Consider the following 25,606-nt stretch of genomic DNA (forward strand, 5'->3'; position numbering starts at 1 on the left):
AGCGAGAGGAAGAGAGAGGCAAAGATTCCAAGAGACAGAAAGCAGCAGACAGCGACAGAGTTAGCCTTCTCCAGCCACTCGGAACTGCCTGCAGGACCTCCCCCTCTTCCCCCACCCAGCCCTCACACCAACACTTTACGCCTGCCTTGAGAACCTGTGCTGCCGTCTCTCCAACTCTCCCCGCCCCTTCTCGAGCCCTGCGGTGGTGGGGGGGGGGGGCTGGCACATCCTCTCTATGTCTTACAATCTCTCTCTTCCTCTGTGATACTCTCCCTGTCTTTCCCTCTCTTTCTCCCTATATTTGCCTCTCTTCTTCTACCTTTCCCTTTCTTCTTCTTTCCCTTTCTGACTTCCTTCCCATCTCTATGTTTTCCTTCCTCTCACAGTCTTCTGCTTCTTGAGACCGACATGGGTCGCAGACATCCTGGCAAAATTCCCCACTCTGTTATCAAGTTCTCCACCCTGATCCTACCTTCAGTGTTCACACACACGCCCTCCTTCATCAGTCCCGGGAAATCTGATTTCCATCTTTTTACCTTTCACCAAATTATCCAAAGGAGATTTCATGACTTCTCCATCTGGCCAGCTCTGTCAGACCCTCCACAGGATTATACTCACTTTGGAGTCCAAGTATCCCTGTTTCCTTTTATTATACAGTTGCCTTTCTCTTTGGGGAGAGTTCTTCCCAGTGCCACTGAAATTTGTTCTGCTGCTTCAGACCGACTTGAGTCACATACATGCAGGAACTGCTTGATTTCTGGAACTGCTTGATTTCTTTTTCATCTGGGCGGCTCGATGACACCCTCAACAGGATGAAATCCACTTTGGCCTCTGAGTCTCTCTATGTTTCCTTCATCAATACAGATGCTACTGTGTTTGGAGGGGGGGATTTAAGGTGCCACTGGACTCTAAATTTGTTGTGCTGCTTCAGACCAACATGGGTTACAGACCCACTTGGCCACCTAAGTATCCCTATGTATCCTTTTAGAATATTATTCTTTGTGCTGGGATCTTAAAGGTGCCACTGGACTCCAAATTTGTTCTGGTCTATCACACCTACATGGGTTGCATACATTCCGGATAAAATCCCCACTTTGTCATCATGTCCCCCTCCCTTTGCCATCATGTCCCCCTCCTTGCCCACTTTGCCATCATGTCCACCTTCAGTTCTACAGCAAACTCCCTCCTTCATCAGTACCAGGCATTTTAATTTCCATCCTTCTACCTGTCACCAACTAATTCCAAGGACTTGGGATGCTTCCCTTATACTACTTCCGAGGAGCTCAATGAGAGCCTCACGACGATCAATCCCACTTGGCAGTCTAAGTCTCCCTATGTGTCCTTTTACAATACAGACAACTTCGGGTTTCTGGGGGGCTGGGGGGTGCTTAAAGGTGCACCTGGAATCTAACTTTGTCCTGCTGCTTCAGACCAGATCCCACCTTCAGTGCTAAAATATTTACTACAAACGTTGTCTTCCAAGAAATCCTACCACAAACAGCACACCACCAGCCACATCAACAACATGCACTTCTAAGCTCTCTTGAACTCTCCCCTGGCCATCCCACCTGCCCTCACTAACACCCAATCCTCAACAACAACAGCATACCATTCTGCACACAACAAATTCATTCATCAAAAGCAGCTCACCCACACTACCCGTTCCTAACACGACACTCTTCCATGGCAGCTACAGCCCACATCCTATGAGTCTCAATAAAGAACTTTGGCTTAAAAAACACACTTCAACATGTTTGTCTTTATTTCGTTCTTTTCTCTTATTACACTCTGATGCCTCCAAAGAACTTTGCTGGTATCACCCTCCAACCCTGCTCTTCTAGGACCTCCACACAAACCACTCCCTCCAGCATGACTGGACAATACCACTGCAAAGAAAAACAATACAAAAAACCCCCACATCATCATACCACCTTCAAATAAGCCCACCTAACTCCGTACCCTTTACCCCCTCCCACCCATCCTCTTGACCATACAGCCATTCACTACCTTTTCTACACAACAAACAATTTACTCCCTCCATCACAAACCACTACTCCACATTCCCCTCTACTCCCTCTATACTTGCCTGACCCTCTCCCACCCATTCTGCCAAAAACCCTACACTGTACCTCTCACAAACCCACACACCAAACACTGTCCCAACCACCCTCTGTAGCGCCCGTTGTATTTACAAGTACAACGGGCTTTAAATCTAGTAGAGACAATAAAATGTCTTGCTGTGTGCTAACGCAACTTGTTTTACAGTCAGGCAGACGGCTGACCGCCTCATTTATCTGCACCCATTCGTTCTTCAAAAACAGGACATTTCAGCAGTTATGCGGAACAGAGTGTGCTGGGCAGAGACGTACTGATTCCGAGACCCTCGCAAGGTTCACAGAGTTTGGTAAATCATTAACACCCCATAGGCTCACTACAAGCCTATGGAGTGAGGTGGCTTTTCCCAGGAGAAGAAAGGAAGGGAGGAAAATTCTTTGAAAGTTATCTAGTGCCTTCAGCAGCGCTTGATATGATCTGGCAAGCATATTTTGATTTATACTTAAGTCACCCAAGCTTCAAAACTCTTTGTTGCATGCTAGCTGTGCTGGGAAGGGTGGAATACAAATATAATACATTTTAAAATGACAGGAAGGAAGGAAGGAAGGAAGGAAGGAAGGAAGGAAGGAAGAAAGAAAGAAAGAAAGAAAGAAAGAAAGAAAGAAAGAAAGAAAGAAAGAAAGAAAGAAAGAAAGAAAGAAAGAAAGAAAGAAAGAAAGAAAGAAAGAAAGAAAGAAAGAAAGAAAGAAAGAAAGAGTGGTGAGCCTAGGCATATATCATAGGAGGTGGTCACCAAAAAGTCTAAAATTTACATATATTGGTTGGAGCCATAATTTACAGATCCCATTCAACCACTCAGCTACACTTTATAATGAGTTTAATATAAATATTTTATATAGAGTGTTTTATCACAGTTTTGACCACTGATGAACGTGTTTTTTCTTATGTGCTGTTAGTTTCTATGAAGTTTTTATTCTGTTTTTAATTGTGCACAATAATAAATAATCAACATTTTAATATTATTTTTTGTACAGCTCAACTTCTGAGTTCCTTCCTCCTTCATCATATATCCCAATAGAAGATTTGACTACTCCTGCTTGCAAGCAAAAAAAGACAGAAGATTACTTTGCTCCATATAATATATTAAAATACAACATTCACCTCTAATCAGTTTACCCCCCTGGCTTCATTGGGCCGCACTCCTCTAGAGTAGCGATCCCCAATCTGTGGGCTGCGGACCACATGTGGTCCGTCGACTAACTGGAGGTGGGCCGCGAAGGACGCCTTCTCCCCCCCCCCCCAGCCCTTTACTTCATCCCCCCCCCCGGCCCTTTACAACACACTTCGGGTGTCATTGTCTCCCATCACTCCCAGATGGGACTATCTCATTGCAGAGAAACAAGCTCAGGGTTCCCATTGATTTGTCATTGTCATGAGTTAAAATTTCCATGAAAATAAAATGTTCCTTATGTTCATTGTTGTGGCGTGTCTGTATCTTATTTTGAAGGGATGTTTAAACATTACCATAGCGATCAGAGAGCGTTAGGGCAGTGGTTGAGAGTAGAGGAGTAAACTACCCCCCCCACCGGGCCTCAGTAAAATTGTCAAGCGTTGAGTAGTCCCGGGTGATAAAAAGGTTGGGGACCACTGCTCTAGAGGAGGATGTTTTAAAGAACTCCTGTGAGGAACCAGTATCTCTAACACTTGAGGAGAAAGACATGGAGAAGATTAGAGGCATCGAGGGACCTGAAGAGACCAATAGTGATATCAAAGAGTTATGTCAGCTGACAGCCAGAACTGTACAATTTACAACAGCTTGAAGTTAATAACAGATAAGCTCGATCATCTCATACAGGAAGTAACTAAACCTTTAACTAGAAATGTAGCCAAAAAGGACAAGGAGGAGCTATATGGACATAAACAAATCTTTACATCAAAACAAGAATCAAGACAATTCTATTGTTTAGTACTCCAGCCTCATACAGTTGACCTGACTATAGGTCGGTATAATGGACATCTACCTTTCTGGGGAACTAAAAACTTGTCTAAACGGTATCTTAAAGCCCTTTTTGGAAACCAAATTGGATTTATCGACATGAATTCTATAGAACTACTCAATCAGCCCAATCAAACACACAGAGTTCTACTCTCGTTTGCTAGTTCTAAAATTCCATCATTACTCCATCAAAACTCCATCATTACTCCTTAATTCTAGAGGAATTTTTCCAGTACGTGCCGTTACAAATATGATACAAACTTCTTTGGTCTCAAAATTCCAACAATCAAAAGCTCTGCCAGATGATAACTCCACAGACAAGAATACTTTCGTTAACACCTCTCATCCTGATTTGATAGAGCTGTGCGAATCCCCAGTAAACACTCACATGTCCAAGTGTCCTTCTCTTGCAAACCCAGTTGAAAAAGACTTGTTAACCTCTTTCTCAGCTTTACCACTACAGGATCAAAAGAACATTACGGACAGGCTGGGTCTGTTAAGATGCAGACTATTGGGAGCCACAAAAGCATCGGCAACACAGAGTCATATTCAAACTCTATCCCTATTTGACAATTCCACGTTTGTTTCTATCCAAGACCTTGAGCCCTTCAATTTCTCTTCTTCAGGCAGCATCAAAACTTAGGAAGAACAACTGATCAGCAAGAGTCTGACAAACAGGTAGACAGTATGACAACAGCAACAAAGGACAGTTCAGTAGGAAAAAGCCTTATAGTAAAAGTACAAAATCATGAATCCTCAAACTCTACTGAAAATGGCTGTATTTATATGGACCAAGAGGGCTCCTTGGAAAAGATTTGAAAAAAACAGATTTACAATTAAATGTCTTATCTTGGAATTTAGGTGGGTGGTGCAACAAACTTTATGACTCAGAATTTCTATTATTTCTGGGTAAATTTGAGATTCTATGTTTGCAGGAGACTGGGGTGCAAGAGTCTGGTCTCAGTAACCTTCAAGGTTTTCGATTATACACAGTCCCAGCTATCAAAGTAAATTCCAAAGTAAATTCCACTATACTTGGAGCCAAGAACCAGATATATTGAGAGATGTTTGAGTGGACAGGACTTCCCTGCAAATTTGGACAAAATAGTCTTTTTATTATCGGATACCAACCCCCTAATTAATTATGTTTCACTATTTGCATTAGCATCAAAGAAAATTCGAGCCAAACTTATGCCACCAGAGAACTAGAAACCTGAATTCTTATTGACTTTTATTATCTATAGACTACTGCATGTATTGTTCTAATTCTTTTACTGTTTTTATATCAACTGATATGATATTGATCGCATTGTAATGGCCTATGACTGGAAACAATAAAGTCTTATGTATGTATGTAACAGCAAGAAGTACTTGAACTGAAATAGCTGGTTAGGAAGGAAGAAAGAAATCCAGCATGGTTTTATAGCTATACTAGTATCAAAGCCCATTTTTAAAATGGGTTTTGAAAGGGGTGGCAGGCAGGAGGGCGTGAGAGGGTGGCCAAGGCTCCCTTTGACCCACAAAGTGGGCTAAAGGAAGTGGAAAGCCCCCCCCCTCCCCACTGGTGGCGCCGCCGCAGGAGGCTCCCTTTGGCCTGGCAAGCTCTCTCGCCATGGTAAGAGCGCTTCCCGGGCTAAAGGGAGTAGAAAATCCCCCCTTCCCACCAGTAGCAAAAGGGCTTTGCGGCCCACAGGGAGACTGCAAACTCCCCCTCCCCCCGCCTGGCTCCCTCCAAGCAGGAGTGTACCTGTGGGCCGCAAAGCCCTGTCACTGCCTCTCTCCTTGTGGGTGACAATGGAGGCTGCAGCCACAAGGCCTCTAGCAGGCAAGGAGGGAGGGGGGAGCTGGAGGGGGAGGGCCAATCAGGGTGGACCTGGACGGACAGGGCCCCGGACAGTCTCCTCCCAGGAGGCCGTTTCCCAAATATATAAGGGAGTGAAATAGTGTTAAGGATTAATGCAAATGCACTGCTTGATGTGGCTATTATTTTCACTGCAATAACACCTGTTTTTCTATTGTTGTTTTAAAGCAAAAGGCAATACAACATGTTCACTCAATTTAAGGAGGAAAGCCCAAGAACATGGGAAACTGCTGACATGCTAATTTTAGCATGCTTAGAGTGATGGGGACACCTCAAATGGGGTTGTCCACGCATCTATTTAGACAGAATTTAACTTCTGATCAGCATGGTCACTGGGATGCTTCTAACCCACGGATTCCCAACCAGGGTTCCGGGAAACCTCGGGGTTTTTTCAGAATCAGAATCAGAATACCTTTATTGGCATAAAATTGCAAAGCATAAAATGAAAATTTTCAAACAGTTTCAGATGTAAAATCTATCGTAAAAGATTTTCATTTAAAATTGCCAGTAAAAACTCAGGGTTGCACAAGAGCTTCTCAGGACTTATGCGGCCTCTCCCAGAAGTCACTGGAGTCCGCTCCCCCTGTTGCTCTACAGGCCTAGTCTCTTTCTCCATGGCGATGGCAAATGATCACTCAATTGATTGGCTGGCTCTCACATCTTACATCTGCGGCCACTTCTCTGAAGGGGCAGGTCACCACTTCTGGAGTTCCTTGATGGATAAAAATATTTCAGGGATTCCTCCATGGTCAAAAGGTTGAAACAGCTAGTTAAACCAAGTGAGTCTTTCAAGTATGTTACCAACATCACCTTGAAGAGCATGGTTTCGGTCAGTGCAGGTTTCCAAGTAAGACACAGCCTAACTGGCCACGGCAGAACTGTTCCTACCTGGAAGGCAAGGCAACCAAACATGTTGTCCAGGGGGCTGGGATGGAAAGTGCCATCCAGTTGCCACCAGCTTATGGCAAGAGTTTCCAAGTCTTCAAAGATAGTTTGCTGTTGCCTATATCTGTAATGATCATGGACCTCCTTGGTAGCCTCCCATCCACGTCCTAAGCAGGAACAAGCTGTTGTCCCAGATGCCACCTTCCTTCTTGCCGCAAGTGACTCCTGTCCCTGACTCATCCCATTTTGAACTTGTGACCTCACACATCATGTGTGGTCTTGTTTATAAATACACATGGACCTTGGCCACTGCGTAGCATGACTCCACGCCACCAAGCTCCACCTTCACAAAAGGTGCCAAGGCAGTTTGGCTGTCACGCATGAAAACACTGCCTCTGCTTCTGCGAAGAGCAGGTAAAGCAAAGATCAGCGAAACACATACACTCAGGAAGAGCCATTGTCAGCAACACCCCAAAATCAGTGTGACAGATCACTATTATTTATTATTATTTACTTGATTTATAGACCGCCCTCTCCAAGCAGGCTCAGGGCAGCGCACATCAATCATCAGCACAAAATGCTGCTAGAAACTGTAAAACAATAATCTGGATGCTCCATTAGAATTCCTTTCTTGGGCCTTGCTTCTATCTATGTCTATCTGGCCAATGTCCATGGCAAGAAAACCCCCTGGAGAGGGGGTTGCTTGATTTTATTTTCTTGCTTCTAGCCTCAACCACATGCCTGGTAATGCCATTTTGAGATGGACTGCCAGAGACATTTACTGGGCCACCCTGTCCAAGTAAAAATAATAGGGGGGGGCATGCCTATTTCCCAGCTGACATGGAAGGCAAAGTATGTCAGTTTCACAGCTGATACTGAAGGAAAAGCTGTCAATTTCACAGCTGTCATGGAAGGAAAAGGGAGTTACACTTCCTTACAAAGAGGAGAGATTAAATTATGAAAATGCTACTAATAAGAGCATGGAGGAAACAGTGAGTGGGAGATGACCAGTGTGGTGTAGTGCTTAGAAGGTCAGGCTAGGATTTAGCAGTCCCCAGTTTGACTCCTCACTGCCATGGAAGCTTAGTGGGTGATCTGGATTCAGTCAGCCACTTTCAACCTATCCTACCTTGCAGGGCTGTTGTGAGGTTACAAGAGAGGAGAAGAGAATAGTCAGTTGGTCTGGGTCCCTATTGGGGAGAAAAGCAAGGACATAAACCAGTCAAAGCATTCTTTAGACAGAATCTACCTGTTCACAAGTGACACAACCGGTTCAAAAGTTGGAGCATTTCTCCCTCCCCCCAAGCAAAATCCTAAAGCAAGGGAGAAGTTCTAGAATACATTAAAAATACACACACACTTGAAAATCATTGAGGAATATAAGCCAAGAACTGGAGAACCTTTCCTGCCCTCTCAGCCTCATTTGCAATATAGATATAACTGTGGCCTACCTCCCAGGCCTGTTGTAAAAGTGACTGGGATAATGTATGCAAAACCTGTTGAACTGCACTCCATAAACCCAAGTTCCTAAATATCACACGTGCACACGCCACTTAGCAGGGATTTTGCAGAAAGATCTTCAGTTTCTTTTCCTGGTCGACAAAACTGACAAGAAAATAAACCAACCAAATGTATCATATAAAAGCTTTTAATTTTAACTGATGGCTGTTTGATGCCATCGTGCATACAGATTACAGACTGGCTGGGAAGACCTGGGTTCAAATCCCTGCTTGCTTCCGCCAGTGACTTTGGGGGAGCCTTTCTCTCTCTACCCAGCCTACCTCACAGGAAGATCGTCGTAAGAAAAAAACAGGTCAATCTCAACCTGCGACAACACCTTTTGTTCCTGGAAGAAAGACTGGGATATGAAGACTGGGAATGTGTTTAGACCCCTCACTTTCTTCCCCCATAGGGACCAAAGTGGTTGTTACCTCTCCTTCATTTTACCTCCACAACGCAAAGCTTGTAGGTGTGACTGGCCCATCCACGGCCTTAGTGAGTTTCTATGGCCAAGCTGGGATTTCATTCTGGCTCTCCTGGACTCTAATCTGAGACTCTAACCCCAACACAAGCACTGAACGAGATGCTTTAGACACGGCTAATCACAAATTGTAACAAACTGATCAATCTTGGAGCTTATATGGATGCCCAGAAAATTTGGAGCTCCAGGTAATGGAAATCCTGTGGCAGACAATTTGAAATATTTCACCGTACAGGTCAAAGCTCCCAGCGAACTTGGCTGTGAGTAGCCCGTTGATCTATGGGCAGATACAGCAGCAAGACAAGAGAAAACACACAGATCAGTCCACGTCCCGAATCCTGCAAACTGGACCTCAGAACACACAGAGGGAGAAATTGCAGTCCAAAAGAGTTCCCCATCGACAGAACAGAACACACCGGTTTTAAGGCTTACTCCACCGCAAGGGTGGCCAAATTGTGGCTCTCCAGATGTCCATGCAGTACAATTCTCATGAGACACAGGGGCTCATGGGAAGTGTAGTCTATGAGCCCCAGTTTGGCCAACCCTGATGTATGGGACAAGCAAAAATGCAGGTCAGCACACACTCTGAGACCTATGCCCTCCCGCACACAAAAGTGCTATTGTATGCAGGGGATTTAGACTGGAGCAACACCACGCAAGATTGCACTGCATGGAAACCCTTTAGAAAGAGAACGCAAGAGGGGCTACGGGTGGGTTTTGTGCAAGCAGCCTAACCGCAGGAATACCCAAGGGGCTGACCCTCACTCTGCTGCAGAGCGGTTAACTCTCCGCCCTCCCGTCTCCCGTGCAGATTCACGTATGCCTCGTCAGCCCCCTCCCCACCCAGCCACCCACCCACCCGTGCATCACGTGCTTTGTACACGGCTACCCCTTCGAAGAACCTGAGAGTGGAGTAGCAAGCGCAGTGCTGGCAGGGTCTCATGGTCATTGTAGTCCATGGACCTCTGGAGAGCCCCCCTTTGGCCACCCGTGGTCTAGGCACACGACCTGCAGGTCAACTCTCCCTCGCGCGAAGTGTAGGACTGACTCTTAAGTAACAGCACCAAGTTCGAGTCCGGGAACCCCTGGAAGCCCCACGAATTTGACTTCTGGGTCTCAGCTTTGACGCGCGTGCAGCGAGGAAAGCTGGAAGCCGGAATCAAACATAAGCGCGTGCACACGAGCGCCGATGCCCAGAAGGAAGCCCGGAAGGCAACTGCAGGGAGGAGGGCTGACTTCGCAGCCAGCGGGCGCGGGATCGGAGTCGAACTCGCCCACGGCAGCACCTGGGGACTCCAGTCCCCCAAACACTTCGGCCGGAACAACAAAGAAAAAAATTCGCGGGGAGGGGGGGTCGTCTTCTGTCTTTCTCGCAGCCCTCCCCCGGATACGCGGACGGACCCGCCCGCGGCCCCCTCTTTCACGCGCCCCGGAGGCAGGAATGCCTTGGCTGGGAAGCCGCCCGGCCCCCTGAAGGCAACTTTGGGGAAGTCTGGGAGGCAGCTGGCGCGGCCAGCGCTTCCCCCTGCCCAACCCGGGGACGGCCATGTGCCGGAGCTCCCTTCGCCAGGGACAGGCGCGGAGATTTTGGTTGGTTGGTTGGTTGGCTTACCTTCGTTCCCGGAACCCCAGCGCGGCGCCCGGGCTCCCTCGCTCGCCCTCTCCGCCGCCTGCGGGCTCCAGATGCCGAAACGGCGTCCGCGAAGCGCTCGCCAGCTGTGAGCTCGGCTGCCTGGCGCCGCGTTTTGCGCTCTGGCGGCGGGGAGCACAGCCCGAGGCAGCCGGCGCCTCTCGCTCGGAACGCGCGGCCACCTTGGCCCCCTAGAGGCGGCGGCGGCGCCTGCTTTGCGCGGGGCCTGGGCGGAGGAGCGCTTCCCCCGAATGGCAGTTCCGCAGGACCCCGGTTTCACTCCTGCCTTCTGTCGGAGAGACGCCAGCTTCACCACGACCACCACGGAATCATGGCTCCTCTCCAGACTACAGAGATCAGTTCCCCCGGAGGACCTGGAGAGGGGGCCGCGGGGGTCCCTGGCTTCCCTAGGCTTCGTCCCCAAATCTCCAGGAGTTTCCTTTCCGAAACTGGAGGTGGTAACCCTGCCCGCCAGCCCGGGAGTTCTTGGACCCCTCTTGCTCTCCCGACCTGACCTGCGGGGCTGTTGTGCACATAACTAAATCTAATCTATAATGATAATAAAGCAGAAGGGAGCTATAGGAACGGTGGGACTGGAAGAAAACACATACATCTAGGGTCGCCTTCTCGTTTTATCTCAACCACGCGTTGTGTCCAGGGCCTTTGAGTCCAGAGGACACAAATGGCAGAAGAGCAAGTTTGAAACATGCCTTCATTTAAAAAAAAATCCAGGCAGATAGAAAGCTAGCAGAATAGGGGGAAATATACAAACACACACACGTGTTTGTCTGTAGCAGCAGGAAAAGGGAGAGACCAGGGGTCCCTTCAGACACAATTTGGGGCCGGGGAGGAGCTTTCAGGAATCCCTGTTCACTTCTCCAGATAGGAAGAAGGAAAGCAGGAGGTTATTGTAAGCCCCTTTGAGATTCCTTGTGGGAAAGAAAATGAGGGCATAAAAACCAACTTCTTCCTCCAGGGAACAGAGTTAGGTCTTCTAGAGAGTGGTTTTTGTTCCAGGAGATCTCCAGGCCCTGCCTAGAGGTTGGCAGCCTGCAGAGGGCCAACAGAAGGCAGGAACAAATTCGTCCAACCGATTCCAGCTACAAGTAGTTAGGCCTTACTAACTAGCCGCTCTCCGGCAGAGAAAGGTCTTTCATGGCACCTACTGCCAGATCTTTCCACGGGAGATGCTGGGGCTTGAACCTGGGGCCTTCTGCATGCCAAGCAGAGGCTCTGCCAGTGGTCCACAGCCCATTCCCTCCACTATGGTGGGGGGTGGACGGAAAGCAACAGTCAACCAGATAATTCTTTATCTCAAAGTCTGTCATCGTTCTTAATTATGTGCTTGCGCCCAGGAATCCATCCTAAAATTAGATGATTTTCTCAATTATGGGAAACAAATTCTGCGAAGCGTCCTCAGTCATGCAACTTTCTGACCTGCTTGGCTGACAATTTCATCTATCAAGATGAACCCACAAGAGGTTCAGCCATACTGGACTTAATACTGACCAACAGGCAAGAGTTGGTGGATGGGGTGAAGGAGGTGGGGACCCTAGGGGGAAGTGACCATGTCCTCATAGAATTCCTTTTCAGATGGGGGGGCAAGGAAGTTTGTAGCCAGACGCGGATGTTGGATTTTCTTTAATAAATTCAGAGACATGATGAGTGTCATACCATGGACGAGAATGCTGGAAGGGAAGGAAGCATGTGAAGGGTGGGCGCTACTCAGACAAGAGTTATTGCATGCTCAATCCATGACTATGGATTGGGAAAAGGGAAATGTTCAGGAATGGAGGGAAGGACAGAGCTCTAAAAAAGAGTACCTTCAGGTTACTAGGCACTGTAGATCACTCATCAGAAAGGCCAAAGCTGAGAGTGAGCTAAGATTGGCCATGGAAGCCCACTGTAACAAGAAAAGATTTTTCAGTTATGTGAGGAACAAACGTAAAGTAAAGGAGACAATAGGCCCACTGTCTAACGGAGGATGCAGAGAAAGCAGAAAGGCTCAGTGCCTATTTTACATCTGTTTCTTCCCACAGGTCAAAGGGTTTAGGCACATCCAGAGTTGGCAGTAGCCAAGGGATAGTGTCTGGATGACAGGTTGAAATGGACAGAGAGGTTGTCGAGAGGCGTTTAGCTGCACTGGATGAGTTGGCCCGGAAGAAATGCACCCGAGAGTGCTTAAAGAACTTTCCAGAGAACTTGCAGAACCCTTGTCCATCATATTTGGGACTTCTTTAAGGACTGGAGATGTCCCGGAGGACTGGAAGAGAGCAAACATTATTCCGGTCTTAAAAAAAGGGAGGAAGGATGACCCGGGAAACTACAGACCTCTGTTGTGGGGAAGATATGCAGTGGTAAAAAAGGCAAATGCCATTTTGGGCTGTATTAACAGGGGCATCACATCAAAATCGCAAGATGTCATAGTCCCATTGTATACGGCACTGGTCAGACCACACCTGGAGTACATTGTGCAGTTCTGGAGCCTCACTTCAAGAAGGACGTAGATAAAATTGAATGGGTACAGAGGAGAGCGACGAAGATGATCTGGGGCCAAGGGACCAAGCCCTATAAAGATAGGTTGAGGGACTTGGGAATGTTCAGCCTGAAGAAAAGGAGGTTGAGAGGGGACATGATAGCCCTCTTTAAGTATTTGAAAGATTGTCACTTGGAGGAGGGCAGGATGCTGTTACTGTTGGTTGCAGATGAAAGAACACGCAGTAATGGGTTTAAACTACAAGTACAACGATATAGGCTAGATATCAGGAAAAAAATTTCAGTAAGAGTAGTTCAGCAGTGGAATAGGCTGCCTAAGGAGGTGGTGAGCTCCCCCTCACTGGCAGTCTTCAATCAAAGGTTGGATACACACTTTTCTTGGATGCTCTGGGCTGATCCTGCATTGAGCAGGGGGTTGGACTCGATGGCCTTTGTGACTCCTTCCAACTCTGTGATTCTATAATTATTATTCTTTATGATGATAAAAGTATGAACTTCCTGGCATTTAGTGGCCCATACATTCAAAGGCCAGATTTGGAACCATTTCTATATAATTATATGCTGAATTTTTAGGAGCCAGGAGGAGCCAGAAGGATTTGAGAGGAGGCCAATTTGCTTTCTCCTCCTGACCCAACTGGTGTGTGTGGCATGGTGGTTAAAGCAAAAATGTGCCCACAGAAACCTCCCCCAGTGCCCACCATGTATTTCAGTCAGCTGCTCTTGCCAAGCAAGGCTTAAATAATTTTTTTTAATCTTTAATTTTCTATCCCGCCCTTTTTGTGAGGGCTCAGGGCAGGAACTGCCAATTCATAAAAAACAAACTTAAAAATCACATTGCACATTAAAAACAGTTCAGAATCCAACCCAACCACCAACTAGTTGAGCATGAAATATTACAGAGGGAATCCTTTGGGAGCAGATGGGTTTTCCCTCAGGGGCTTCTGACAATTAGAACTTTGATTGGCTGAGACCATTTTTTAAAAAATGTTACTACAGCAGCTGCCACCTCCTGCACAAGGTTCTTCAGTGAGTGTCTGAGACATTGGCAGGATTAAAGCAGGTAAAATAAAATTAGAAACGGATGCATTAAATGACGAGGTGCAGTGCAGCCATGTAGATCTCAGATTTAATCCCGGCATCTCCAGTGGAAAGGATCTGGTAACTGGTGATGTGAAAGACCTCTCCCTGAGACCTTGGAAAGCAGCTGCCAGTCTGAGTTGGCAATACTGTCTTGGATAACCGATGGTCTGATTCTAAAAGAAATTCAGAAATAATACAAATGCTCTGTGGATGCAGGAGTGGCCAAATGGAGGCAGGGGCTCATGGGAACTGTAGTCCATGGAATCTGGCTTTCCCCAAGAGACCAAGCAGCACACCTGTAAGGCTGTTTCAAGCTTGCAAAAAGGCTCTGGAGGAGGGAAAGGGGGGAGCCCCCTCGACTGCATGTGTTGTGGGCACGATCCAAATCAGGATGTGCAGGGACTGAGGTGAGAACCTGGGTGACTGTGGCATGGGGTGATGACTGAGGATCCATCTTCCACTGGCCCAAACATGCGAAGAGACGTCTCATCTTCAGGCAAGCAACATTTTCTTTGACACTGACAAACGAGAGAGCTAAAACAGCAGGACGTTTGGCTTTTGTCAGCCCAAGAAAACCAGCTGATTCCTTGGCCAAACACATCCTCTCGAGATTCTTCTCAGGCGAGGGGGGGGCCTTTCTTCAGCTTGTCCACTTGGAACCACAAAGCAACCTACTCTCTCTTGAGGGGTGATCTTGCGCGCCATGTGGGTTAGAGTGTGAGACTTGCCTCTGGGAGGGCCAGGTATGAATCCCCATTCTGCCACGGCAGATTGCCAGGTGAATTTGGGACAATCACACTTTCTATAGCAGAACAGTACAGAAGCCAGAACAGTACCGACCGGTCAGGGAGGTTTCCTCTGGGCGAAGAATCACCGGAGTCCCTATGCCAAAAAAAGCTGGTGCAAAGCCTTCTCCCCGTTCCCCCCCCCAACCCTCCTCTATGCAACCAGGACAACTGTCTTCTACCTCTTCCTCTCCCTTCTCCCTAAATCCTGAAGTCACAGTTATTTTGGTCTCCTTCTCTGACAATAACAGTTACGGGCAGATGTTCGCTATGGCCTGCGGTGAGCCAGCATCTTTGTGGTTTTCTGCTTTCCCAGCTGCTTCCTCCCCGTTTCACACTCGGTTGTTTGTAATGACCGTGTTGGCAATCACAAAAACAAGCTGGGGGAGGAGACTAGCATGATTTCCCCATTAGGAGCTTCTGCTTTTTCCACAGCTGGTGGACTGAACCTCAGTAGGGACCGTACAAGGTTGTTTCTGCTGGGAGAGCTCGGAGATCACTGCAAGAACCAAGAAAGGAGGTGATCTTCTTTTCACAAGTTTTGGTTTTTGGGGATTCTGCCTGAAGCCCTGGAGAGCAGCTTCCACTCAGTGTAGCCAATATCGACCTTCGCAGGCCCAGTAGCTTGACTCAGTAGAAGGCAGCTTCCTCTGTGCCCATGGGTAAACCTGAGCTGGCTGTAACTGACGTGATTCACACAGGTGAGCACAATTCTGGAAGACTGAGAAATGGCATGTAGGAAGAAAGCCACGTGACCATAGTGCAAGCAGACCTTTCAGATCACCTGGTATTCACAGCAAATGCAATTATGCCCGAGGAAGTAAGTCAGCACACCGGGTTTATAGCCCAATATTCATTCCTGAATAATTTATGCCACGTGTGAACCAGCCCTCGATAGGGAGGGGCGTGTACCGGCCCAGCAACTAAAGTTGTCACAACTTCTGGTGAGTTCATGGTTTGCTAAGTGATATTTGCAAACTGAAGAGCCCCTACGAACCTCCACGGATTTTTAAGCGGTTCATGGCAGTTTTTGAAGAGGAGAAAGCAGGGGGTGTGAATGGCTCGGAGTCCTGCTATCTGCTCTCCATGAAAAAGAGCTGAGTGGCGGGGAGCAGAATGCTGAGGCTGAAATGCATCTGAGCCATTTAAACCCCTGCTTTCTGCTCCCTGCCACTCTGTTTTTAACAAAGAGCAGAAAGAAGGAGTTGAATTGGCTCCAAGCCATTTAGCCTCCTTTCTGCTCCCAACCTTAAATAATCTCAGGTGTATCAGGATTCAAATGCTATCTGTCCAAATCTGGCCCACAGGTCTTGTGAGCCACCATGCTGAAAGCAGCCCAGCACGAATGAGGAGGAGTTCCCAGTCAGGCAGTTCAATGAAATCCCCGCTTTTGGCTAACTGTTTGGATCTGCAAAAATGTGTAGGATGGCTGAATGTAAAAAGGCTACATTCAGCTGGAAGGGCCACAAGCTGAAGGCCAAACGTGGGGTTTCCTAGCGAGTTTTAACACGCTCTCAAGGTGACTAAGCTGATCTTGCTTGGGCTAAAATGCACAGCAAAATTAGAGCCAGAATTTCTTTATAACTTTAGGCCAAAGTATTGCGTAGGCCACCACAGACTGCATATCCAAGCATTCCTGGATAATCTAACACAGATGGAAGCAAATGCCTGTAGGGATTTCTCTCAGATTCCATATGCGTCCCATTTCTATACAACGCTTTGAAGTATCACATGGCCAAATTATATATTTACAGGAAGTTCTAGGAAGTTACAAGAATATCCCACAGTGAGCCCAGCATTGTAGAAAGCCCAGAGGAGCCATTTCAGTGGGGAAGGAGGCAAATCATTGTTAGGACAGGGGTGGGATTTGTCACAGTCCAAGGGCTTCCAGGAAGGCGAAACGGCAAAAGAACTTTTTGACAAAGAGAACATGCTTCTTGAGAGCATTAGCTCAGAGACGAAGCAGGGTCGGCCCTGGCTAATATCTGGATGAGAGAATTTCAAGGAATACCTTCAAGCGGGGATGGGCAAACTGTGGCCCTCCAGATGTCCATGGACTACAATCCCCATGAGCCCCTGGGACTAATGGGGATTGTATAGTCCGGTGGTCCCCAACCACCGGGCCGCGGATCCCCCCCTGCCCCCCCCCGCAGTGAGAAACTTCCCAGGCCGCAAGCAAATCGGCCGCAAAAGCAGCCAATTAGCTTGAGGCCCGGCAAGCTTCTTTTTGTGTGTGTGGGGGGAGAGGGAACCGGGTCCGTCGGTGCAAACGCGCATGCACAGCAGGTCCACGTATGCGCGTTTGTGCCATGTGTGGCCACAAGCGCCTGCGCGTCTGCGTGATCGCCCTCCCCACCACCACCGGTCCATAGCCTTAGAAAGGTTGCGGACCACTGGTATAGTCCATGGACATCTGGAGGGTCACAGTTTGCCCACCCCTGCCTTCAAAAGTCACCACACAGAGGCAGGAAATGGCAAACAACTTGTGAAAACCTTACGGCAGCCTTTTTCAAGCTTTGGACCAAGGAGGAGCCCCTGAAATTATTTTTCAAGTTCTGAGGAGCCCCAAAAGTGGTCAGATAGCCACGCCTCCTTGCCACACCATGCCCCGGAAGTGCCTTCCCATTCCTCTCCCCACAACAGACACCCTGTGTGGTGGATGGGGCTGAGAGAGCCCTGATATCACTGCTCGGTCAGAACAGTTTTATCAGTGCCGTGGCGAGCCCAAGGTCACCCAGCTGGCTGCATGTGGGGGAGTGCAGAATCGAACCTGGCATGCCAGATTAGAAGTCCGCACTCCTAACCACTACACCAAACTGGCTCTCAGGCAGGTTCAAGGAGGACTGGGTGAAGCCGAGACTTTCCACCATGCATTGCAAATGACTCTACTATACCTTTCTCCATAGAAACTGATCTCCATCACTGGGAGATGAGATGTAAAACTGGTGGGGGGGGGGGTACCACCTAGGGACTGGGATCCTGAGAACAGTTGGCCACACTGTCAGAATCCACCGACCACCCTATAGCTCATCCCCTGTCACCTGCCACCCCCTTGAGCCTTCACGGAATCAGCCTCTCCTTCAGATGGCTCTCCAGCCTCTGTTTAAAAATCTCCAAAGATGGAGAACCCACCACTTCCTGAGGAAGCTTGATCCCCTGAGAAACCATTCTAACGAAATACTGTTATTATTTATTGGGCTTAAAAGCCTGCTCGTAAGAGCGGGCTTTGAAAGGGGGGGCTGCGGTGGTGGCTCTCACAATCCCCGGGGACCCCCCTGCATGGGGACCCCTCCCGCCCCCCTCCCTGCCGGGTCCCTGGCTTCCCTGCGGGCCTCAGAGCAGGCCTGCTCCGTCCCCGAGGAAGCGGGCATGCTCTGAGGCCCACAGGGAAGCCTCCCCCGGCCGACCCCTCCCCGTTGAGTCTGTGCATGGGCTGCGCGGAGACCCCCCGGGGACCTCACTGCGCGGGGATCCCTCCTGCCTCCCTCCCTGACAGGTCCCCGGCTTCCCTGCGGGCCTCCATCCCCGATGCAGTGGACCTTCTCGGAGGCCCGTAGGGAAGCCTCCGCCACCTGGGCTGTTCCCCGCCGAACTCCAGCCATTCGGACTCCTCACCCGGACTGGCTCCGCCCCTTTCTCCATCCACTTAGGGCTTAGCGAATTATGAAGACCGCTGCTCCCAGCGGTCACAGATAACATAATGTTTTATTTTAAATCTCTATTTTTGCATGACCTGTTTTTCCTCTTCCTGTTATCTGCCCTGAGTCCCCCCCCCCCCAGAGAAGGCAGATAATAAATATATCAATAACAATAACAGCAACAACACCACTAATAATTTATCTTGCTGCACATCGTAGCATCTGGGAAGCTCAGCAGGGTGGGCTCTAGTCAGTATTTGGATGGGCTGCCACGCAGGGGCAGGCAAGGGCAAACCACCTCAGCATGTCTCTTGCCTTGGAAACCCTCCGAGGAGCCGTAAATCAGCTATGCCTCGGTGGCACTTCCCCCCAGAGGTTGCCAAAGGATTAGCACTCCTTTGTGTACAACCAGCACTCTGGCTTGGAACACAAGTGCTCATAGGAGGGACAATTGTGCATGCCCCCGTCCTTCCAAAAGAAGAGCACAAGCTAAGAAAAGCTGTCAAGTAATACACCCCAACGCTCATGCCAGAAAAGACAGCGCTTTAACATCCATCTGTGCTTTTAAATATTCAGAACTTGTCAACAAAGCTCTAAAGGAGATCACAAGGACAATCCCTGTCCTGCAAATAAGGTGAAGAGCTTTTTTACTAGCCAAAGGAATCTCAAAGCAGCTGACAAGCCTCTTCCCTTCCTCTCTCCACAACAGACAACCTGTGAGGTCAGGCAGGGGGGTGAGAGAGCCCTGAGAGAACTGAGATTGGCCCAAGGTTACCCATGAGGCCTCATGTGTCTCCAAGCGGCTTACAGTTGCCTTCTTCTCCCCACAACAGGTACCCTGTGAGGTAGCTGAGGTTAAGAGAGCTGAGAGAGAACTGAACTGGCCCAAGGTCACCCAGCAGACCTCATGCCTGCTTACAATTGCCTATCCTTCTTCTCCCCACAAGGGTCACCCTGTATGGAAGGTGAGGGTGAGAGAGTTCTGAGACAACTGGGCCGGGACCAAGGTCCCCCAGCTGGCTGCGGGGGAATCAAACAGGGTTCTCCAGATTAGAGGCTGCCACTCTTAATCACGACAGTCAGATAAGACAGTCTCCAGATAAGACAGTCAGTCAGATAAGACAGTCACAGATGAATCGTGCACACACATTAAACTGGTTTATTCTGAATCAGACATTGGTCTGTCAGTGGCAGTATTGCCTGCTCAGACAGGCAGCAACTCTCCAGTGTCTTGGGTATTTGACATAACCTCCTGCTTGGGCCTCTTAACTGGAGATGCTGGGGATTGAACCCCGGGACCTTCTGCATGCTAAGCAGAGGCTCTTCCACTAAACCACTGTCCTTCACCTAAATAGCAAGGGCAAGATTTGAACCCAGGAATCGCCAGCTCTTCATGTTAGCCACTGTGCCACCCCGGCTTTGGAGGAGAGAAGATCTCTCATGAGCAGTTCTTTCAAAACTGAAAGGACAACCTCCCTCCAGCAAATTCTAGAACACAAACAGTGGGTTGTGGTGTCCCCTGGTGGAGAAAATGACTATTGTCATCCAAGCCACAAAGTTTCTCCAAACAAATGGCTCTTTTGAGAGCGAGCATGGAGTTGCAGTTAAAGAGCGGCCAGCTCTAATCTGGCGCACCAGGTTTGATTCCCCACTGCTTCTCTATATGCTCATCATGAGAGGAAGGGAAGGGGTTTGTAAGCCACTTCGGGACACCTTTGGATAGTCAAAAGAAGGGTCTAAAATACTAGGGGCCATTCCGCACTAGTTCAAAATTGCACAATGGGTGCAAATTGAAATCGCTACTAATTTGCAGTTATGCACAACGTCGTTGACAATCTGCCACACTCCTGAAACCGATCTGCAAAAAGCGCTTCGTTGTAGCGCTTTCAGGGAAATCCCAAAAAGTGGATTCACCCTCCGGAAAGCGCTATACTCTTGCAACCAATCTGCAACACTAACGGGAAAGTTCTGTGCGTTACCATTGTTGCGGTTTCTGCAAAGTCCCTCCCCCTGGCTCTCTCCTCTGATCTTCCAGCGAAGCGATCACCATTTTTTTTTTTCTCGGAGTGAGTGGAGATCAACGCACCGTCGAGCCTTTGTTTACCCAGCGAGGCTTCCCCGGCTGCAGTCCCTCCCCAGAGCTGTTTTAAGTCACCAATCACCAAGCACCACACAGCCCAGTTTGCTGGTTTATTTTCCCTTTATTTTTCCCTTTATTTTCGGCCGAAAATCGCACCTGTCTGGGGGGGGGTGTATTTTTTTTTCACGCGGGGGGAGCGTGGCAACGATGAAACGGCAGCTCAAACACCACCTGCTAGCTAGATTGGTCTCTCCGTTGTGTGTGTTTTTTTTTAACCTGCCTTAAAGGGAAAGGGGCTTTTCGGGAGCATGATAACGGCCGCCCATTGGCTGCTCGTTTGATTGACGGCCAGGGGCGGGACAAAGCTCGGCAATATCGCTTCCTGGCTAGCGATTTTTGCCAAGACCAGAAACCTGTGGGAAACGATAGAAACGCAACTGGATTCCACTACAAAGGCAGGCATGCATAACGACGAATTCCACTATTTAAAATGGTGTTTTTACATTCCCCAACCAATTTGCAACATAGATCCTGGTGCGGAATGTCCCTAGCTCTTCTTTTTATGAGAATTTCCCCATGTTCCTTTCATGTGCTCTGGAGAATCATGAGATCTGCATTTTTAAAAGCCATATGGGAGACCCCTAGAGTTGTCAACTCTAGGTAACATTTTTGGAGATTTAAGGAGTGGAGCCTGGGAAGAGGAGGACTTCAGCAACCTCTAAAGTAAGCATTTTTTCGGGGGAGAGGATGAATTGCAATAGGGCAGGTGGGGCCAAACTGTGGCTTTCCAGATGTCCATGGACTACAATTCCCATGAACTCCTGTGCCGGCAGGGACTTGTGGGAATTATAATCCATAGAATCTGGAGAGCCACCATTTCGCCCCCTTTGCAATAGGGGGTTTCCAGGTGCCATCTGGAGGGAGGCCACACTTTTGAGATGAAAAGGGGGAATATGGTCTCGGAAACTGATTGTTTTCAGTTCCCTCGAACCAAAATTGTGGGGAAAGTCAGAGACAAAGTTTGCACTTCGCCACAGAAGGGAGGTCTGCTGCACAGCTGGTGATGTCAGATCCAGAAGTTCAGGCGAGCTCAGTAAAGCGGAACAGAGCACAGAAACAGACATGAATCACCCAAAACTACTTCCGGGGGGAGTGGGTAGACACCCCTGCCCTATGCTGCTGAAATCAGTTCCAGGTTGCTTATTTCGCTCTAGGAGATTGTGAACCACACCTTGGAATTTTAATAGCAGCGCACAGGGCTGCCCAGAGAACAATTAAAAAACGAAGGCAGCTCATACATTTGCAATGGGGGGGGGGGGGAGTCCTGCAATAACACATCCACATGCAAGACATTCATGGAAATCACTGCTTAGCTCCCTTCTTTAAAGGCCAAAATAAACGTGTGGCATCCTTTCTGGGATCCAGATATCACAGGGCTTCAACCAGCCGTCCTATGGGCCTGATTCGGCCTCCCTGCACCCCTCCACCAATCACAGTGCAACCCTGTTGCAGGCAAACTTCCTACCACTCCTCCTCTGGACATAGGGTGGCCAACTCCAGGTTGAGATATTTTTGGAGATTGAAGGGTGGAAACTAAGGAGGGTGGGGTTTGGGGAGGGGACGGACCTCCATGGGGTGTAATGCCATAGAGCTGGGGTGGGTGGCCAAACAATGGCTCTCCAGATATCAGTGGACTACAATTCCCATGAGCCCCTGCTGGGGCTTCTGGGAATTGTAGTCCACGGACATCTGGAGAGCCACCGTTTGGCCACCCCTGCCACAGAGCCTGCCCTTCAGTTGGAAATCAGGGAGACACACACATACACCCTCGGCCCCACCTGAAGCCAGCAGACCTGAATGGAAATCCACACCCTTGTGAGTCCATTGATTCCAACAGTTGAAGTGCTACCAAAGTAGCCCATCTCTCCATGAAGTATGGGCCCTCCCATGTGCTGTAGCATCCTAACAACTCTGAACATGTTTTTGAGCTCCTCATTGGGAAGTAAAATAGGGTCTAAATGCGATAATTCCTCAAACGCCATGTTCTGTTTTGCTTTTCATCCAACAGCCTAGCTGTAACATGCCAAGTGACAAAACAGGAGTGTGGTCGTGCTTTCAAAGAGAGGGTGCCAAATGGTTTTAATTTTCCTCCCCCCCTCCCCGAAAGCGGAAGTAATACCAGATTTGTCTGGATGGGACCAGGCATTTAGGCCTGTTGGGGCTTATGTGGACATGAAAGCCTTCTAGTTTCACGTTTCTTCTGCCAGGGTAGTTAAAACCTTTTGTGACCGTCCCCCCTCCCTCCTCTCCCGTTTGCTGCTCTGATTCTGAACTGGTGCTAGGATTTTGTCTTACAACTTTCCTATTTGTTTTGTTTCGGTCTATCCTCTTTTTTGGTTCGTTTGGATGACTAACAAAAGAACGCCAAAGGGAAGAATTTCATTACGGCTATTTGTTTTAGATGACGAAGAAAGAGTTGGCTCATATACGCTGCTTTTCTCTATCCAGAGGAGTCTCAAAGCAGATTCCAACTGCTTTCCCTTCTTCTCCCCACAACAGACACCCTGTGAGGTGGGTGAAGCTGAGAGAGCCCTGAGATTACTGAAGAAGACGATTTGGTTCTTCTATGTCATTTTTCTCTACCTGGAGGAGTCTCAAAGTGGCGTCCAATCACTTTCCCTTTCCTCTCCCCACAACAGACACCGTGTGAGGGAGGTGAGGCTGAGAGAGCTCTGATATTACTGAAGAAGAAAAGTTGGTTCTTCTATGTCACTTTTCTCTACCTGAAGGAGTCTCACAGTGGCTTACAATCGTCTTCCCTTTCCTCTACGCGCAACAGACACCCTGTGGGGTGGGTGAGGCTGAGAGAGCCCTGAGATTACTGCTCTGTCAGAACTGCGTTATCAGTGCCGTGGTGAGCCCAAGGTCATCCAGCTGGCTGCATGTGGGGGAGTGCAGAATTGAACCCAGCTCACCAGATTAGAAGTCCACACTCCTAACCACTACACCAAGCTGGCTCTGCTACTGAAAATGGCACAACTAGGACAAGATGGCAAGCCTGCAGCAACTCCCTCTACCTTGTGGAGAACTTTGGGAAAATAGGACACTAAGTCCAGTGTCCCTTTAAGACCTCACTTGGAGTACTGTGTTCAGTTTTGGGCACCCCAGTCGAAGAGGGATGTTGGCAACCTGGAAAGTGTCCAGAGGAGGACAACTAAGATGGTGAGGGGTTTGGAGATCAAGACATATGAAGAAAGGTTGGTGGAGCTTGGTCTGTTTAGCCTAGAGAGGAGATGACTGAGAGGGGATCTGATAACCATCTTCAAGTATTTAAAAGGCTGCCATGTAGAGGATGGAGCAGAATTGTTCTCTCTTGCCCCAGAGGGAGAGACCAGAACAAATGGGATGAAATTAATTCAAAAGAAATTCCATCTAAACATCCGGAAGAAGTTCCTGACAGTTCAAGCGGTTTCTCAGTGGAACAGGCTTCTTCGTGAGGTGGTGGGTTCTCCATCTTTGGGAATGTTTAAACAGAGGCTAGATAGCCATCTGACGGAGAGGCTGATTCTGGGAAGGCTCAAGGGGATGGCAGGGGACAGTGGGTGATCGATAGGGTTGTGGGTGTCCTGCACAGTGCAGGGGGTTGGACTAGATGACCCATGAGGTCCCTTCCAACTCTATGATTCTATGATTCTAAGACCAACAAGATTTAATTCTGGGTAAAAGCTTTCTGTGCTTGCACACTTCTTCAGATACACTGAAACAGGATACCTCAAGTCTTACATCTAGGTCAGGGATTCCCAACCAGGGATCCAGGGATCCTCAAGGGTCCATGGGAGATCTGGAGTGGGTCCATAGCATTTCCTCTTCTGCCTTAATGGACTCAGCCATCAGCTAGGAAACTGACTGCTTCCGTTGCCTCCCCTACTGAGTGTGAGTTCTCTCTGCACCTGGGAGGGAACGGAGCACACACGCCTTTAAGCCTCACCCTATCTCTCTCACCTCAGTCCTCCTGAAGCCTGCCTGTTAACATGGATGATGATGTCACTTCTGTTGGAATAGACAATGTCTGGTGTACAAAGATAACCACAGAAGAAGACCCTGAAGGGGACAGCAAGGGGGCAGTTAGACAGGTCAGAGAGTTCAGGGCCTTTCTACCCTGTTAAGTGTGCTTTCTTGTCTGTCTCTAGATTGCTACGCTTAGGGCAATAGCCTGCTCGAAAGCTTTCTCTCTCTTCTACTCAGGTAGTTAGAAAGAGAAGACGTCTCTCCCTGTCTCTCCACTGCACAGAATGGCATTCCATCAATAAATCCTTTTGCCTCCTTTACCCTAATTACAGCATGTGCATATCCTTGACTTATTCACCCTGCTAACAACTTCCAGTGACATGTAACTTCTGAGGGATGTGGCAGGGAGGTGTGGCCAGCTGACATCACTTCCGGGGTTCCCTGAAGCCTGGAAAATTGTTTCAGGGGCTCCCCCATGGTCAAAAGGTTGATCTAGGTAGAGATAGGCAGGGGGTTGAGTTGCTGGGAAGGAACTAATCACCCCCACCACCCTCTCTCTACCTAGATGTAAGGTCTGATGAAGTTTGTTTTAATGTCTCCGAAGAAGCATGCATGCACACAAAAAGCTTAGGGGCAGAATTAAACTGGGTTGGTCTTAAACGTGCCTCTGGATGCAAATGTGTCTAGTTGCTTCAGACCAACACGGCGAGGTCCTGAGTTTCTGTATCCAGTTTTTCACTACCCTAAGAAGTCTCAAAGCAGCTTATATGTCTTCCTTTCCTCTCCCCACCACAGAAACCCTGAAAGGTAGGTAAGGCTGAGAGAGCCCTGAGAGAACTGGGACTGGCCCAAGGTCACGCAGCAGACCTCAGGTGTCTCAAAGTGGCTGTCATTCACTCTTCCTCTCCCCAAAACAGACATCCTGTGAGGTAGGTAGGTCACCACCTCACAACCACCTCTGATCCAAATTCTTGTAAGAAATATATCAACAACATTAAAAAAAAATAGAAGCCTGTAAAAACATAGCTGGAATACAGTCTTCTGTGTGAGATTGATGGGAAAATCATATTGTGTTTATCTTGGCTCTTGACATGAAGGGGGGGGAAAGAGA

The 25,606-nt window shown here is 48.4% G+C and overlaps 1 protein-coding gene across 9 annotated transcripts in view; it reads right to left on the reverse strand.

Moving 5' to 3' along the window:
• TNS3 (tensin 3) overlaps positions 1-25,606 on the reverse strand; it is a 258,750-nt gene that overhangs the window by 209,271 nt on the left and 23,873 nt on the right. For 2 of the 9 annotated variants that reach the window (XM_077303198.1, XM_077303199.1), the window contains exon 1: positions 10,391-10,577. The exons of 5 other annotated variants lie outside the window; for them this stretch is intronic. The gene's annotated coding sequence lies outside the window, so the exon portion shown is untranslated. Of the gene's footprint in view, positions 1-10,390; positions 10,578-25,606 lie in introns of those variants that run through there. 2 more of the 9 variants (XM_077303201.1, XM_077303202.1) reach the window with 2 other exon arrangements.

Source organism: Paroedura picta, chromosome 11 (assembly GCF_049243985.1).
Source record: "Paroedura picta isolate Pp20150507F chromosome 11, Ppicta_v3.0, whole genome shotgun sequence".
NCBI classification, from domain to species: domain Eukaryota; kingdom Metazoa; phylum Chordata; class Lepidosauria; order Squamata; family Gekkonidae; genus Paroedura; species Paroedura picta.